The sequence below is a fragment of the Schistocerca cancellata genome, chromosome 1, assembly GCF_023864275.1.
Source record: "Schistocerca cancellata isolate TAMUIC-IGC-003103 chromosome 1, iqSchCanc2.1, whole genome shotgun sequence".
NCBI classification, from domain to species: domain Eukaryota; kingdom Metazoa; phylum Arthropoda; class Insecta; order Orthoptera; family Acrididae; genus Schistocerca; species Schistocerca cancellata.
In genome coordinates this window covers 406,252,561-406,270,011 of record NC_064626.1, presented here as the reverse complement: position 1 = coordinate 406,270,011, position 17,451 = coordinate 406,252,561, and the positions used below count along the sequence as shown (strand labels likewise).

Genomic DNA, 17,451 nt, shown 5'->3' with positions numbered 1-17,451 from the left:
ATAACAGTGACAAGCAAAGTAGTTGCATTAAATCCCTCAAAGTGGCATCTTCAGGCTATCCGTCTGATCGTAATAATAGTGGACACACCAATCAAAACCGTAATCAGAAACCTAGACTAAGTCTAAAACAATATAGCTGCTGGTAACGGAAAGCATATGGGTCCATTAATAACAGAGTTTTAGGAAGAATGAAAAGAAAGAGAACAAAATGTTTGACCTATGCACCACAATAGCCATGATGTTGAGTGTGGTCGACGTGCAAACGGTGGAGGCGATTCTGCTGTCACCGCTACAACGCGCATTCCATTGGTCGGCGGCCGCGCTTTGATTGACGCGTCAAAACAAAGAGAGGCACGCAGCACGTGACACGGACGCCGTCCCATTGATAAAAACTGGTCGCCACGGCAACGCCAATACACATCGCGTTGTGGGCGGCGGCGTACTACGGTTGCCACGGCAACGTCAATCACGCGGACACAAATCAGTTCTGTTTGCGAGGTCAAGGTGAGCGGCGGCGCTGGCGGCGCAGCCAAAACACGGGCCGATGTGTGTCAACCGCCACCCGCGACGGCCAGCTGCCGCCGGCCGATAAACAAACAGAGGCGCCATTGCAGTGCGTCACACATGCCTCTGCGCGCACCGATTAAGACGTAAAGAGTCTGTCACTGTCACCAGGCGAGCGCGCACACCGGCGCTTTTATTTCCCTTTTTACCTCGCTTTTTTTACTCTTTTTTCTTTTACGACGTGTCGTACAAGTGTGACGTTAGCTTAACGGTCTGTTTGCTTGTTTCATTGAATGGCCTCTGTGAAGTTTCATTTTTTTCCTCCTTTGTAGTCGCATTTTCAGCTATTTAGCCTTTTTTCCCCTGTTGGATCATAAAGGTTTATTCTCAGAAATAGAACAAGTTGCAATACACAACCCCTTAAGTTATAACGTTGACCATCATGTTTTCCTGTGAAAACTAGATATAAAAGGAATTTGACTTAAATATTTCAGTTACACATCATTTGCTTACTAGTAGGACACGATGATTGTTCTACTTGCTGGAAGTGAATCTTTACCACCAGTCGTGGTGGCCGAGCGGTTCTAAGCACTTGCTACGATCGCAGGTTCGAATCCTGCCTCGGACATGAATGTATGTGATGTCCTTAGGTTACTGAGGTTTAAGTAGTTCTAAGTGACTGCTGACCTCAGAATTTAAGTCCCATAGTGCTCAGAGCCATTTGAACCTTTTTTTTGTTTCTTAAATATTTACCAAATGCTTCGTGATTTCAGAGGAGCCAGCGATAGGTTTGCCCTCCCTTTGTGTTTCTTTGTGAAATGTTTACAAATATTACTAAGATGAAAGATTTATGATAGAAGTATCCAACAAAATATTACGTGTTAATGAGAAAGAAGACGAAGAATGGAACTCGATAATGGAGGTTTTCAGAGTATTTTTAATTGAATATCAGTAACGCGCTACTCATCAACACCACACTATTCTCATCTAAGGCAGTACTACAAACGCTAAGAACTCAGCTCTTAAGTGTCTATGTTCGACAGTAGAAGTGGTAGAGGATGTAGGAAGCTGGAGATAATTCCCGAGTGTTTTGAAATTTAAACACTGGAGCACTGGATGAATTTTGAGCTACTGACGTACTCGCACAATGTTTCAGCCAGGTAACTTCAGTAGATTCTGAGAAGAAATTTCCATGTTTAGAGTAAAAAGCTTGGCCGGAAATGAGAATTAAAAACTTAAATTCAGAGACAATGTATCTTGTGTCTATTTGTAATAAACTTAAAGAAAATGAAACAGAGAAGGAGATAAATATTTATTATTATATAGATCACAGTTACAAGAATATTAGTGGCAATGAAACGGAAACGAGATAGAAGGAAGAAAAAATGTGCAAACCGTTCATTACTTCAAAAGTAATCGGCATAAGTGTTAATGCACTTATCCCACAGTGAGACAGGACGATTAATGTGTTCGTGGAAAAATATTTGCGGCTGCCCACGGAAGCGTGATTGTCCTAGGTGTACACCTCTTCGTCCGAAGCAAATCGAGTGCCACGAACGTCTTTCTTCAAGGTTCCAAAAACACGGAAATCGAATGGGGAGAGGTCGCAACTGTGGGGAGGGTATGTAACGACTTCTCAGTTGAACTGCTGCAGCGTAGAGGAAACAACCTTGGTAACACGCGTTTACAGATTCTCCGTACGGTACCCATTTCACCCTCTGAGACTTCCAGGAAGACCTCCGTGGCCGCCAATTTGCTTAGGACGAAGAGTTGCACTCCTGGGTACAATCATGGTTCCGTAGGCAACCGGAATGATTTTCCCACGAAGACGTTGATCGTCGTGTCTCACAATGGGATAAATTTATTAACACTTACGGCTATTACGTTGAAATAATAAACAGTTTACTTACTTTCTTACATCTGTTTCGTTTTCGCTTGACTCTCCGTTATGTGGAAAATTTCCCCCCATTTCATTAAAATGTATTTGTACAAGTGGTGGTGGTTGTTAGGATGTTTAAAGGGGGACTAAATTTGTACAAGTAATATGCTAGAAATTCCTTACTCTCGCTCGATGGACGATTTGTTTCAGAACGACAGCTATGATCATTTATTAAAGCTTTGCTTATCTATAATGAAAAGAGTAGAATTTTCTTTCATTTTAAACACATTTGCATGTAGGAATTTTTGTACTTAAAAAAAGAATACGCGTAAAGTAAATTGGGCATATTGTTTGCTGCGTGAATCGTCCTGTTTATTCCACATGACGCCGAACTGTTCTTACTAAGGTTCATACAGGACGCTTGTGTCTATAGCCGGTGGCAATTAACCACTAACATTCTATGAAACCATGAAGTCTCAACTGTTGTGTTACTTTGATATTACGTTTAGAGTGTCTGAAACATTTCCTTGAGAAAAGGAAAAAGAACAGAAAGTTTCGCAAACTTTCTCAGTATTAACAAAATTAGGTAATTTCTTGAAATTAGTACAGTGAAGTTCTATACTTTGTTTTTTGTCTTTTGAGATTTGTTTCCCTTACCAAGCACACGAAAAAACACGAAAATATGCTTCCTACAGGATACGTTACGGGGTTTTCAGGAATTAGGCGCAGCGGGTCTAGAATATTCATCCAGAGTCTCCCAGTCTTTCTTGAGAGAGTTTCAGGAGTTCTTTACTATTTGTAGGTCCTTGGGCCACTATGCCTGCAACCCTTCCGTGAATGGAAATTAGCATACTATTTAAAATATTATTGCTTAAAATAAAATGATTTCGGAATAACTGATCTTGAGAAGCTGTTTCAATAGTAGTTGTAACTGGTACTTTCGACACTGTACAACCGTACAAGACAAATGGAAGTCTACAAAGAGAAATTAACAGCGTTTCCTTGAGTTTTTACAGATTTGTGTTGCATTAAACATTGTTGTTCGTATGTTCACAGTCTTTCGCAGTCGGAGTGTGACTGCATAACATGTACACTGTAAAATGTTGGTCCTTTGTTTCGCAATATGACTCGGTCTACAAATCAAAATAAACTTAATGAAATTGGTTGCGTTCTAGAAGTGTACATCGTAGGAGTGATAATACAAGTTTAATACTGCTTGCTTTACGTTTGACAATGCACCCAAGAACGAACATGTAGCAATTTCCCTTTTTTTAAAAGTAGGGGCGATCTGATGATAAATTAAACGTACAGTTCTATTGAACTCTCTTACTGTTCGCAACATAACGTACACACTACTTGAAAGCTGACGAATTATGTGCATCACGTGCTAAACAACCCTGAGATTTAAGGAAAAGTTGACCAGGAGTATAAAAGGCGTTCTGACAGACCTTAAGGATGTTAATGGGTGGTTTCGATTGAGAAGTGAAGATACCACAGTTAGTTCAGAGCTAGTAAAGACGGAAAAATCATTCGTATTTTCAGAGACCTGCTGCATTACTCGAAAAAAAAAAATTGACGCTCAGACGTAACTGAGACTCCTGCATTTTTTTCTAATTATTCTAACCAAATCCTAAAATATGTCATAAAACTCACAAGAATATTTTTAAAGAAATTTGCAGTGCACATCATGAATGTATGTCAGCCAGATTCAGACCCCGGTTAGCTTGACTTTCGACGGAATTCTCAAGACCAATATTCAAAACTACAAATCAAGCCTCCAAAAGTAATGTCTACTTCATTATATGCTTAATCACGTATCCTATTAACGTTTCCGAAGCTGAAACAAGTACGTTTTTTGTGAATTTGTTTGACTTAGTACACTAAAATCCTACGTTGAAGAACAACTCTCGCAGTCTTTTATATCTGCCACTTTCACTCACTAAATCATAGTTCCTTGAGCCATACGGGAAACATTTTGTAGCTTTCATCAACAAGTCTTCGACTAACAACTGTTTTAATTTTTTATTACGTACGTCTTTATTCTTTCGCAAGAGTTGCATGTCGAGGGGAGATATGTTACCGTTAATGTAAGGTACATTACTTACGGTGCATAGATGATTGTCATTCATTGGTGATATGCTCTTCAAATGGTGCTTGCTGCCGTGACTAACCAAGACCAGCTGCTGGTGTGCTACCTGCACAGATGGAAAACATTTCTTATAACAGAGTGTATTAATGTATTTTTAGTCGTTTTCATCTGTCTGTTCCTTTTACTACACAGTAGTACTCGGATAAAAAGTCGGCAGCCCCCGCCAGCATGAATGGCTGAAAAAAGGGAGACCGAGATACAATCAGATATGCATGTGAGCAAAACACAGGACACAACCTCGAGACACGCTACCGCTTTCCGTCCTAGAGTAATAAAGCTAGAACCTCTAGACAGTTGAAATGTAGTGTTTTACAGTATCTGAAGCTTATCAGTGAGTTAAACTAGAAAGAGGAATTTTGAGTAGTCGACAGTACGACGCAGACTCCGAGGAACTTAATAAGCGGCAAAGAAGAAAAGATTCGTTTCGGAGCAAACAGAACGTAAAGGAAAATCAGAATTCGTCGTGGCAGTACTACTTAATTTATCCTCGAATCATTGGTACTAACATACTGGAAATGCCACGATATTACAGTCACAAAATATAACATGCATACTGATGTAGCATGACAAGGATGTGCAGGTAGTCGCGAGGTACTAAACTGGGAAAGAAACAGGCATTTACCTAAAATTGTTTAGGGAAACCACATAAAACCTAAATCAGTATGGCCACATGGACATTACAAGATACATCCCCCGAACAACAACAGTGGAAGCTCGTTTACCACTACTGTACAGCACTGTTTTCTTCATGGGAAGTTACATCGTGATGTAAAAAAGTAGTGCTGCGCTGTTTATTATTATTCTTAGCGTCACTGACTGTACACTATACACAAGTCATGACCATTACGCTGATTCTTGTTTTCCATTTTCTATACCGCAACTTCCCATTTGCTTGTCTCAAATATTCAGTTACCATCAATCTGTAATTAGAGCAATGTAGAGTTTACCAAAAGCAGAGCCGAGCTTTGATATAAGGTTTTCTGGAATGAAAAAAATGTTATAGTGTAAAAGTTAATTGTGGAATGACTAGAAGTTTTATTATTATTTTGTTCTGTTACATTGTTTTCCAAGCCCGTTACATTGTTTTCCAAGCCCGGACGCCCTGTTTTGCAAGTACTCCTTCACTCAGTGCAGCGTGAGGCAGTTCAGACAGGTCACCCAAAACATGTCCAGAAGGGATAAATGTATCGAGGTGCGGTTTTCTCCAGGTTATAGCAGACACTACTGCGAATATCTTGACATTTGCAAGTAATTTTTATAGTTTTACAGTTTTTTTAGAACGATGTACTTTTTTCTGTGACATTTGAACGAAGCTTCCGAGTGAATATCTACGGCCCAACGGGTATAGACTTGATCCAATAGTATCAAGATAACGGCGCCGCAAGCCATTGCCCCGCCGTCGTAAGAAGAGATTCCACAAACGTGTGCCCTATTGTACCAAAGGCAAGCAAACATGTGACTCAGATATGGTTCTTGTGCTCGTGTCTGCGCTTCAAGCCCCTAAGCCTGTGTTCTGCTGTTATAGCAAATCAGATAAATTCCTTGTAAATTCCTTCAGAATGGATACGACAGTGCTGAAAAAGTGAATATCGTTTGCAGCAAATTGCATCAGACTGTGACAGCAGCGCATCGGTCTGGTTTTATGTCGAAGAGTAGCCACCTGATGGCATGCAGTCACGAACTGTCTTTGCAAACACCATTAAAAAAAGAAAGAAAAGGCGTTCTAGAAACCATAAGTCTGGAGAATAAAATACATCAAGGAAAAAGGAGAGCAACTGATGAAAGAAATGAAACTAACGCTTTAGCAGCACTAACGCACAATGCAGATGTCATTAAGAGGAACTAGGAAGTACGAGAGGTATCGACCAAACGAGGACAAAGTAATGCGGCGTATTTACGCAATGCCATTGGCAAGTCAACTTTCGAAATATGCACTAACTGTCAGTTGTGAGCTTTTGTACTTAAAAGAAGAATACGTGTAAAGTAAATCGGGCATATTGTTTGCTGCGTGAATCGTCCTAGCTTAATCCAGATTCAAAGAAGTGTATAAAAACAACGCTCTTGGTATACCATAGTTTAGTGTGTGTTTTTCAAACCGGCCTAATCGATTCCTATTTTATTGAAGGAAATCTGAATAGTCTCAAGTGTATCGAGTTCCTGAAAATTACTGCTGCCGCATTTATTGGAAGATATACCACTGGATATAAGGCAATCAGTGTGGTGCCGATACGACAAATGTCCCACCCACTCCGGACACGTAATGACAGATGCCCTTAAGAGAACGTTTGGAGAGCACTGGAACGGTCTTTCAAGAATCGCAAAATGGTCAGCACACTTACAAAACTTACCACTTCTACACTTTATCTGCGGGGAAAATTAAACCAAGGGGTCTGTTAGGAACCACTGACGACTCCCGAAGACACGAAATTTCTTATAACACATGCCTGTGCTGGCATTAACTCCAGATGATATTCACGTGTAGTATTGTTCCTCCGAAACAAGTTTATAGCATGTAGCGACGTCAACATTTTAAGCACTTGGTATGATAGCAGTGATAATAAACACGCGAACCGTACCTGAGCTACGTGTTTGCTCACACTGCGTTTCACACGGCCGGATTTGTAAAACCTCTTCTACGAATGGCCGGTCAGTGGTTAGGGACGCTGTGGTCTTGATACTATATATTTGACAAATTCCCATTAATGTTATGTGTTGAGGTTCTCTCCGAAGCTTCTTTTAAATGATTACAGTTGGCCGTCGTAATTCGGCGACTATACAAGATAAAAATTACTTGCGAACGTCAGGATATTCGCCATATTATCCGTTATAGATTAGTGTAAATCGCACCTCGATATGTTTACTTATTCTGGATATATCTGGCGTGGCCTGTCTCTTAAACGTATTGCTTAACAAGTACTAATTATCTGCATTTTTAAATAAGTTTGTTACAGCTGTCTGTAACATTCATAGACAGTTTATTGTACAATTTTATTTCTTGGTAGCAACTGTGGACTTGAGGTTTTTGTTTTATTTTCATTTGGTAAATGTCAGATCTTGTTCCACATTCACTGATAGAGCTTCTTGTACAGTAATTGTCAAGGTTATTTCATGCCCATAATTGATGGGTAACTCTGATCATATGGTTTGGTTAAAGCACATAGGGTTTTGAACAGTTTTCACCAGATGTTACAAAAAGCTCGATTACTGTTTTTGGTTATTATTCTTATTATTCTTATGGTCCTCTCCTGCGGTTTCAAAACTGTGTTCAGAATTTGTCCAAAACTACGAATAGGGTGTACAGGCGAACAGTTTCTAACTAAATGGTCTCACTGCTGAACACTTATTGCAGGAAACTATGGTTATAAGATGCTGATGGCGCACTATTTGCTAGCATCCAAATGTATTCACCCTACATTGACTGACAATTTCCATTCCTAGAAGCTTGGTGTATTTCTCGCGATCCTTAATGGTACCAATTACATTTAATTTACCAGCGTCATTTTTCATGTTCAGACTAAAATTCACGACATTCTTTTCATTAATTCAGTTGAACTTTATTGTATACTGACCAACTACAAACTCCCTTGAATATTTCATTTGCTTTCTCTGCTAGGAGTTCCCTTGCTTTTCAGTGATAGCTAACGAACGTGACGCTATCTTATTCATAGTAGAGCAGCTAACGTGTGCTTTTCTGACATAGATTAATTTTCCCTCATATTGAGTCAGTCTCTCGGAGAACTTAACCTTTGGCCATCTCAAACACTCTCATAAGATTCAGATTTCTTACGACTTTTTTTCTTTTTGTAAAGTTCCGTAGCTATAATGACAGTATTGGATTTTTTAAAGTACAAGTTGATCTAAATTCGAGAGTAATAATGTGATGTTGTTGTCATAGCTAGCGCTTAATGAACTGAACAAATAATTTTGATATTTCAAACAACGGTTGCGAACTTCGTCATTTCGTTGAGTCAAAACTTCAGCTGGAAATGTTAGTACGAAGTGACCGCTTAACAAGAATAACAATAGAGTTTAACGACACGTATTTTTCAAAGGATCTTATATGCTTAATGAACGAGATGTACTTGCGTTTTCGAATGTTTCGTCATAATTTTGGATACGTATATATGTTCTATATCTTTCTGAAATTCGTCATAACAAATAAGATATAAGCCTTTGTCATCGAGAATATATTTCACTTTATCTTATCGCCAATTTATTGCGCTCAAGAGAACCATCCGAAGCAGTAACAAAGATGTTACTGTACGATAATTGTTATTTTATAATTTCTTTGCTACCTTTTTAGAGCTTTTGGCGAAATTTATATCCATACAAAATCTACTTATGCGAAGTAATATATTTTATATTAATATTCCGTCAAGAAGTATATATACAATACGAATACTAATAATGTGAACCAGCAATTATTAACCACGCACACTGTTTACACAGTGATGGAGATGTACTGACAGTTTATTGTGGACTAGTAAAGAAAACAGTCAGTATGTATTCAGCACTCTGTAAATTATGTGTGTAGTTCTTTAAAATCTCCTTGTTACCTACAACACGTAAAAAGGTAGCGGCATTCACTAAAAAATGTCCGACTAATCGTTTCACTTAGCATTCTATAATGCTTTTAAATTATAAGCAAATAGAGGAGCAGTCTTTATCTGATGTTCTGGACTGACTCTGGTCCAATACCTTACCAATGCATGATCCAGAATTTATTTTTTTCCAGTTTAAGGTACTCTGGTAACCTGCTTAATATCTGGGTTACAACGTTGGAAGAAAACTCTGCTTTAAAAACTTATCACTTGTCTGGGTCTGACGTTACATCCGGAAACTTATACGTAAAAAAATTATGACAAATCACATTTCTTATTGTGGAACTGTAGTAGCTACATGTACAGGGAAACTTAATTTGAAAAGTCTAGGATATCAGGGTCGTTGTAAAAGTGTCGCAGAACTTACGTTTTTTTTCTGTCAGCTATAATGAACAACTGAACGATAATGCAATGAACTGAATTAATCACAGTAAAAAACAGCTGAGGACACAAAAGTTCAGAAAAGAATTTCTACAGCCGCTTGTCCACAATGGAAATGCACATAATACTACTCTTCAGTTTTATTGATCTGGATATAAAATTATCATTAAATTGTTCTTGCAAGCACCGACGGAAAATTCAGTTAATGTTAGGTTGTTAGGTATTTTAAGTATTACAGAAAGTAACTTTACTATTAAGATGAAACTGAAATGAAAGATACCACAATAGTTCACAGCCCATATTTGGCTACCACGTAGCTGAATTTTACAGTAAAGATTTGAGTTTAATCATACCAGTCACTGTCTTCAATTAATAGAAAATATGAGATGGCTTCCTAAAAAGAAAATTTCTTTAGGATTTTTCGCTCCTTCTTCTCATACAGGAAAATGTTTGAGTTGCAGATCATTTTAAAATTCGTAATTATTGTAGAGATCTCTTTTTATATCAAACTGGGTTAGGATATAACATGAAAATTAATTTCAGGATGCTATAAGAGGAGCCTGTAATAGAACTGAAGGTTCATGTGTAAAATTTATCATCATCATTTTTACAGAAATTCCTGGGAAGTATCTACTATATGTATGAGAAATAGTCATATCAGATATAGCGTAGTTCAAAACATGTTAACGTTTGAGTGTAGGTAATGTTACTGCCATAGTTGTTTTACCACATATGTTTTTACCACATACCAACGACATTCAGGTATATCACTACAGAATCTCGAATAATATTTTCAGTTTTCTGAATGTTTCATTATTTACATGTGCCGTTAGTGAAGAAACAGTACTCGGAAAACTTATTTACGGTTTTTGTTAAGTCAAATCATTGTGAGAAAGCATTCGTTGACATGAAATTTCCGTTTTCGCTATAGCGAGCAAGCACTCAATGTTTTGTTCGACGGTGCTCGTTTCTTAGGTGGTTTAACTATATCATCTTTTCAAATATAACAAATTAAAAATTAGTATCTCATTACTGCTGTAAGATCTTGCTCTTCATAAGTTTTTCGATTTGATATTCTCGTTCAGCTTAACAGAAAGCAATACAGTTTCTGTAAGTAGCTATTTAAGCAGTAAAATTTAAGAAAAACTTACGAATAAATATTGTGACACATTATCATATTTTTAGGAAATTCTTTGGTACGATGTCGTAGGTCAACTACATGTGAGGTTACTGAATGTCAATTGTTGGAATTATTGGTAACCTATTTGTGACGTTTCGTCTCACTATTGCATTAATAGTAAATTCTTTTAGAGAAGGATAACACAATTATTTAATAGGGTTGATAAAGATACGAAGATGAAATTTGATTTTACCACGTTCTTACGTATACTAGAGACGTGGAATATGTGTTCATATTTAATTTCATTTCTGTCCGCTTGCTGGCATCAAAATGATTGTTCTGAAATTAGAGCCACCGGAATGAATTTAAATAGTTCTGCCTGGTCCAAGAGAAATTTGTAGGTGGGCTACGTTGTGTAAGGAATATTTTACGTTTTCGTAAAACTGTGACTTATGAATATTATATCTGCAAAAACACATTCGACCTCGATAATGGAGGTAATTCAGACAATTGCAGTGTATATTTCGAGACAGTGAAAACTTGCTGTTATCTTTTTCTAATTCCCTTAAAACCTGCCTACAGGCATTTCGTTACCCGTTTTCATCATTTCTGGCGTTAATCACATAAAATTCCTCACACCCGCTATTGTTACTTCAGTTACTCTTGACATGCAGATGAATCTTCAGCATGCTTTATCATACATTTCATGAGCCATCATTCCACTGTTACGATGAAATTTCAGTTTCTTTATTTCATTTCCACTATTCAATTGATGATTAGACATCATTATTCTGCCTTATTTATTATGAAATTCGGCAATTTATTGTTTGTATTTTGTAATTGTTTCTTGTCTTTTATTTCTGATCTTGCTGTCTGCCAATTGTTTATTTGAAATGACTGGTAAGGACAAAATTGTTAATAATTATTGTTGTTCGTTTGCACCTATTATTTTCATTGCTATTTGTGAAGGACAAGTGATCCCTGTTTGTACTGTAATAAGCATTTCTATTTGTGTTACTTATTCCCTTTGTCTTATGAATTTTTGATATATAAACAACACAGTAACATAAAGGGAAGAATTATCTCCTTGTTAAACATATAATGACGTTCACCGGTGTACACACGATTTGTCTCGTGTTCTACCTGTGCAGAGTATGTTTGACGTTTCTCCAAAACGATTCTATTTGTACACTACATCATTACTAAAGTATTGGTACTATCAGCAAGTCTTAAATGTCATGGCCATCAATGGAAACCCATGTTGCCCCACAGCGTCATGATGTTATAATGTTACAAAATAAAAACAACAACATGATTGTAAACCATTGGCAGGCAGTCTACATTTTGTCCACGAATGCAAGAAAAGGGTTTTTGAGGGCTCACCCTCGCAGCAGAGGCCACGTGAAATCACCTTCAGCTAAAAGTCATTTTCTAAAGCGTCAGCGGATAGAGATCATCATGACAGCGTCATGTTAGTACTACAGTAAAAGTAACAGTAATGTCGAACTAAAATAATCGTCCTCATCTCGACCTACAGAAAAATAAAGGAGGGTACTGTTTCCACTTATGGCTTACCGCATTGGTGCTATCGCAGATATAAAGTATAAAAAGTAGGTTCAACGTACTGATATTGTTACTCCTTGAGAACGAAAATCGAAATTTCATGGGAACAATAATAATTATAGAAACATGACTCCGAGTGTAGTAAAAATCATTTTGGTATGACAGACTACATCTTTGAAAATTACTGAACAAGGGGAAAGACGTCACAAGGTTAATTAGGAAGCTGCTAAGTGAATCAATGGAAAATTTAAAATGAAAACGGATCCTTACTGACTGAGTTACTACGTCTGAACAGCGAAACAGACTTTTCTAGAAGGAAGGACTACCGGAATAACCATGAAGTAATTACTTACCAAAATATCGCAATATTTTAAGATCTTACATCATTTTCAGTTCTGAATCTTCACATCTTCGTTATAGGGAGACGCTGGACATACCAGGTACTTGCCGTGATCTCCTTCCGGGGATTCCATCTTCTTGTTGTCCATTTCAGCAGAGCTTCTTCACCGATAATTTATTTCTGAAAGCATGTCCGTGATTCCCCATATGTCTCTAGGGATAACGGCCCTTTCTCTTTCTAATATTTGAGCCTCATTTTTCCTCAATTTCGAAGGTTTCACAATTGCGAATTTTTTTTCTCTTGCATTAAGAAGAATCGTGAAAGACAACATTATAAGATTTGTCGCGTGCGTAGGCTACGTCAGTTCTTATGAACAGCCCACAGGAAAAGCAAAAGTTAGCGACGTTGTAGTTTCGATTCACGTACAGATAGTACACTCTAATCAGACGTAACGTCGCTATTTTACGAACTGTGCTGTTTTCGAGAATCTAATAACACCGACATCAAAGTTATCTAAATAGACAACCTTACTTCTTCACGAACTTTACATGTGGCAAGTTCCTTAGCTTCTCCACGAGCCTTTTAATTTTCATTCCTGTCATAAACGTTGGTGGTCTGTTCTGCAATTCTGTGTACTGTGTCGTCACTTATGTTGTCCCGCCATATAATTTCGGCTCTTCCACCTCCTCTTGTTCCAATTATTTTTCTGGAGAATGCTGTCGTAGGTGCTCTTTTCTCCGACGTTCTTGATACGTGACTAGCCCAGCCAGCTCAACTTACTCTTCTGTAGCACTTCGACGATGTTGCGGTGTTTGAATAACTACAATTGCTTATTTTTCTCATCCTTCATCCCATTTCATTTTCATCAAACACAAATAGAAAATTTGTATTAATATTATTATATATGGAGGCAATGGACGCAGCTTTCAAAAATTGTTGAAAGGGAATGGTTGCACACAAATTTATTAACCAATTTTTGCAGAAGCAGATTCAGTCATAAGCAGACTATCTTCAGCTGGTCTGTTTATGAAAAACTGTTTGTGTAATAAATTGATAAATAAAGCTGTGTGCAACCATGATTTTTCAGAAATTCATTATCTGTCTTTTCCTGGCGAATATTAATAGCTTTCTCTTCATCGTTCGCTCTATACATTAAAGCTTCGTTACTTTATCAAATTACTGGCAAGTTACTTCAGTGATATGGCCAATTTTAAAGCTAGTGCGAAGTTACAGTTTCTTCAATATATTGATGCAACTGTAAAGTGCTCTGTTAGCTGCTGCAAAAGTGAATCCAGCTACAGTCAAACGCGCATCACCTTCGATTTTCTTACTTATAACCAGATATTCTGTATTCTCTCCACTAATATGCGATCCTCTTTTATCAGCCCACATACTTGTATACGAACATAAATTAATTACTTTTGTTTACGAGGGAAGACTGTTGTACTGATTCTACAGACATTTCCTTGATAAGTAGCAGAACTATACCGAAATCTTAAAGTGCAGCCATGAAACTATGGATACTGGAAGACAGTGTTTAAGCATGGGAAGCCAAAAACGATTTAGTGGTAGAATAAAAATATAGATACGTTACAGTGTCAGAAGAAACCAAGAACGTTGTACGTTCGTTCTGTTCATCGACGAATAACAAAAGATGTGTGGAATTGGAAGTTAACAGTTTTCTGGTGGCATACTAACATGTTTTATTTCTCAAGGATTACTTTGTTTTATTTATTCTCACTGAATAACGTCTTACATTTCTTCCGTAATAGAATCAGCTTTTCTCTATTCGAATTCAATTCCTCAATGCATTCGAGTCTCCGTTCTATCCAAGACGTTCATCCCGCTTTGCGTTTGGTAAACCATCTGACGAAAACATCATCGATCACAGCACACCACGAACTGTTTTCCTAATCTGTTACATCTTAATGCCATACGCGGTAGCCGCTTAATTTTTAGTATTTTTCTGTAAAGCAAACGAGATAACGGCAACTTACAGGAAACCAACTAAACGATGTGAACTGAGGCGAAAACCACCTAGATGGATACCTTCCGAATTATTACTGTCTCGTTTTCTTCATAATTTCTTCGGACCGATGATCTTATACGGAATGACTAATTAGACGGTTGTTGCAGAAATTCTGATGATTAGAAATTTGTGGTCTATGCACTGTGTATAGTCAAAGAACAAGAGAAGTTTTGTGTTTTGCTACCGACTGTTTTCGAAAAGAGCAAACATTCCTCTTGCGTTACATAGATGAGTGTTTGACGTTTGACGTTTTCCGAAATTGTCTCGTGTGATTTTGGAAACATATGTGAGAGTACATTATTGAAATGTTATATGGATGTACTTTAATCTTCCGGAAAAAAATTACAGCAAGAAAAATTTACTTCGACAAGGCTCGTATGCCTTCAGCTACGACCATGTAAAACAGTATTTTTCAAACTCAAAGTGCTGAAAGAAATAAAAACGGACAGAAGTAACACTTAGAAAACCTGACAGTAAAACATGGATGGTTCCATGTAGAAAATGTGCCGAGTAGAAACCTCTGTAACTTTTACGGAGGATCTTAGTGTTATTACACTCTATATCCGATGTTTAGCTAGAGCTGTCAGAGCTAGACCAACAGGTACGCAAGCAATTTGGTTGTTACTGTTGTGGTCTTCAGTCCGAACACTTGTTTGGTGCATTTCTCTACGCTAGTTTATCCTGTGCAAGCCTCTCCATCTCCGTACAACCAATGCAGACTAACATCTAAGAGAACCTGTTTACTGTAGTCAAGGCTTCGTCTTCCTCTAGAACTTCTGTCCCCCACAGATCATTTCATTACCAAAGGAACTATTCCATGAGTTCTCAGAATGTGTCCTGTCACTTCTTCCAGTCACGTTTTGCGTAAAGCTCCATCCAAACTAAGTCTATTCAGTACTCTTCATCAGTGACCTACCCAACCAAACTTCAGTATTCTTCCGTTAAACCACATTTCAGTACTCTTCATTGGTGGTCTACCTATCCAAACTTCAGTATTCTTCCACTGAAACATATATCAAACATTTCAGTTCTCTTCTTGTCTCTACATTTTGTCGTCCATGTTTACATATGACGTTAGAGAGTTTTACAGACAGAACTTCCCAACACCCAAACTTATCATCAATATTAACAAATAATTTTTCGGAAAACCTTATCTCGTTATTACCAGTGTGCGTTTCATATCCTTATTTCTGGCAAATTCAGTTATTGTCTTACCAAAGTAGCAAATTTCACCTTCTACATTCAATATCTCATACACCTATTAAATTTCCTCAGCATTCCATTAACGTTGTTTTATTTTGTTTTGCTCTTTTCAAGACACAATCCATTGTATTCAACGGAGCTTATTAGCTCTTTTTCACTTCTGAGAGAAGTAAAGTATCTTAGATGAATATTTGAATTTTTTTTCATTCGCCCGGAGGTTAAAATCCTTTTCCTAATATCTTCTTGGTTTACCTTACCGCTTGCTCTATCTACAAGCGTGAATAACACAGAGGACAGGTTACAACCCTATCTCATTCCTTTTCCGTTACTGCCACCTTTTCATGTTTATCAAGCCTTACAACTACAGTCTGGTTTCCGTTCAAGTTTTAAATAATTTTTCGTTTCTTGTACTTTGTCCTTAATAGCTTCATCATTTCAAAGACTGTACTGCAGTTTGTTAAAATCAATCATGCTATAATGTAGGTTCGTCTTTCTTCAATCTAGTTTCTTAAATAAGTCGTTAGGTCAGTGTTGGTTCGTGTGTCCCTGTCTTCCACTCGAACCAAAACTAATTTTGCCCCATGTCAGCTTCCACCAGTCTTTCCAATGTTGTACAGGTAATGCGTGTTAGTATCGTGCAGTCATGACTTATTAAACTTGTGATTCGGCATTATTCATTCTTGCCGGCAACAACCATTTTTGATAGTAGAATTTTAAATTTTTTTAGAAGTCAGACGGTATTTCTCTTTTCTCATACATCTCGTATTTCATGTGGCACACTTTGGTTATCGTCCCAACCAAAATATTTGTAATTTGGATGGAATATGGTCTATTCAAGGTACATTGTTTCGATTCGAAGCTCAAATTCTACTCGCATATTATCTTCTTTCGTTTCCTCTTGCGTTCCATAATACTTCCCTGAAACTCGTATCCTTTACGTAGGCACTCGTTACATATTTTAACCATTTAAGCTTACCCTCTATGATCAGTACTGGTTTGCCAACTGAAGTGTTCATGATCACTTACATGTACGTTACAGAACGATTTTCGCTGATCTCAGATTTGACTTTCCCCAAGTCTACAACTCAAAGACTGTCTATGGTAGCTGTAAAGCACCGCACACATGGCTAATAACTTAAAATTCGAGGGTTGTTCGGAAAGTAAGGAACAATCGGTCACAAAATGGAAACCACAGTGAAGATCTGATGAAGCTTTGCACATATGTGTTAGGCGGTATCTCTAGTATGCCTATCAACCACGTCTCGAAAATGATCACCCACCACGTAGCCCGGACTTGTCTCCCTCAGACTTTCATCTCTGTTTACATGAACCGCTGGCTATGAAGAAAACGAGCTGCATTTCTCCGTAGAAAATTGTCAGAAAACACAGGTGGCTACATTCTGTGACGAGACAATTGAAATATGGTACAACGCTACGACAGATGTTTAAGTCGGAGGGGCGACGATGATTTTATCTTGTAGGTATACAAGTAAATGAGCCATTTTTGGGAAACTGACGTAAGAAGAAATAAAATATTAATGGCAAGCACGCTCAAAAATAATGTTGGAATTAGGAAGGAATATATCCAATAAAAATGAAATACGTAAGGTCTTTCGGACGAATCTTGACGTCATTACCACGTTGGGAAAAGTTTTGCGTAATAATAGTTAGATATCAATGCT

At 37.7% G+C, this 17,451-nt stretch overlaps 1 long non-coding RNA gene across 1 annotated transcript in view; it reads left to right on the top strand.

Moving 5' to 3' along the window:
* The window catches only part of LOC126163876 (uncharacterized), a 262,807-nt gene that overhangs the window by 82,746 nt on the left and 162,610 nt on the right, over window positions 1-17,451 (top strand). The window lies entirely within an intron of this gene.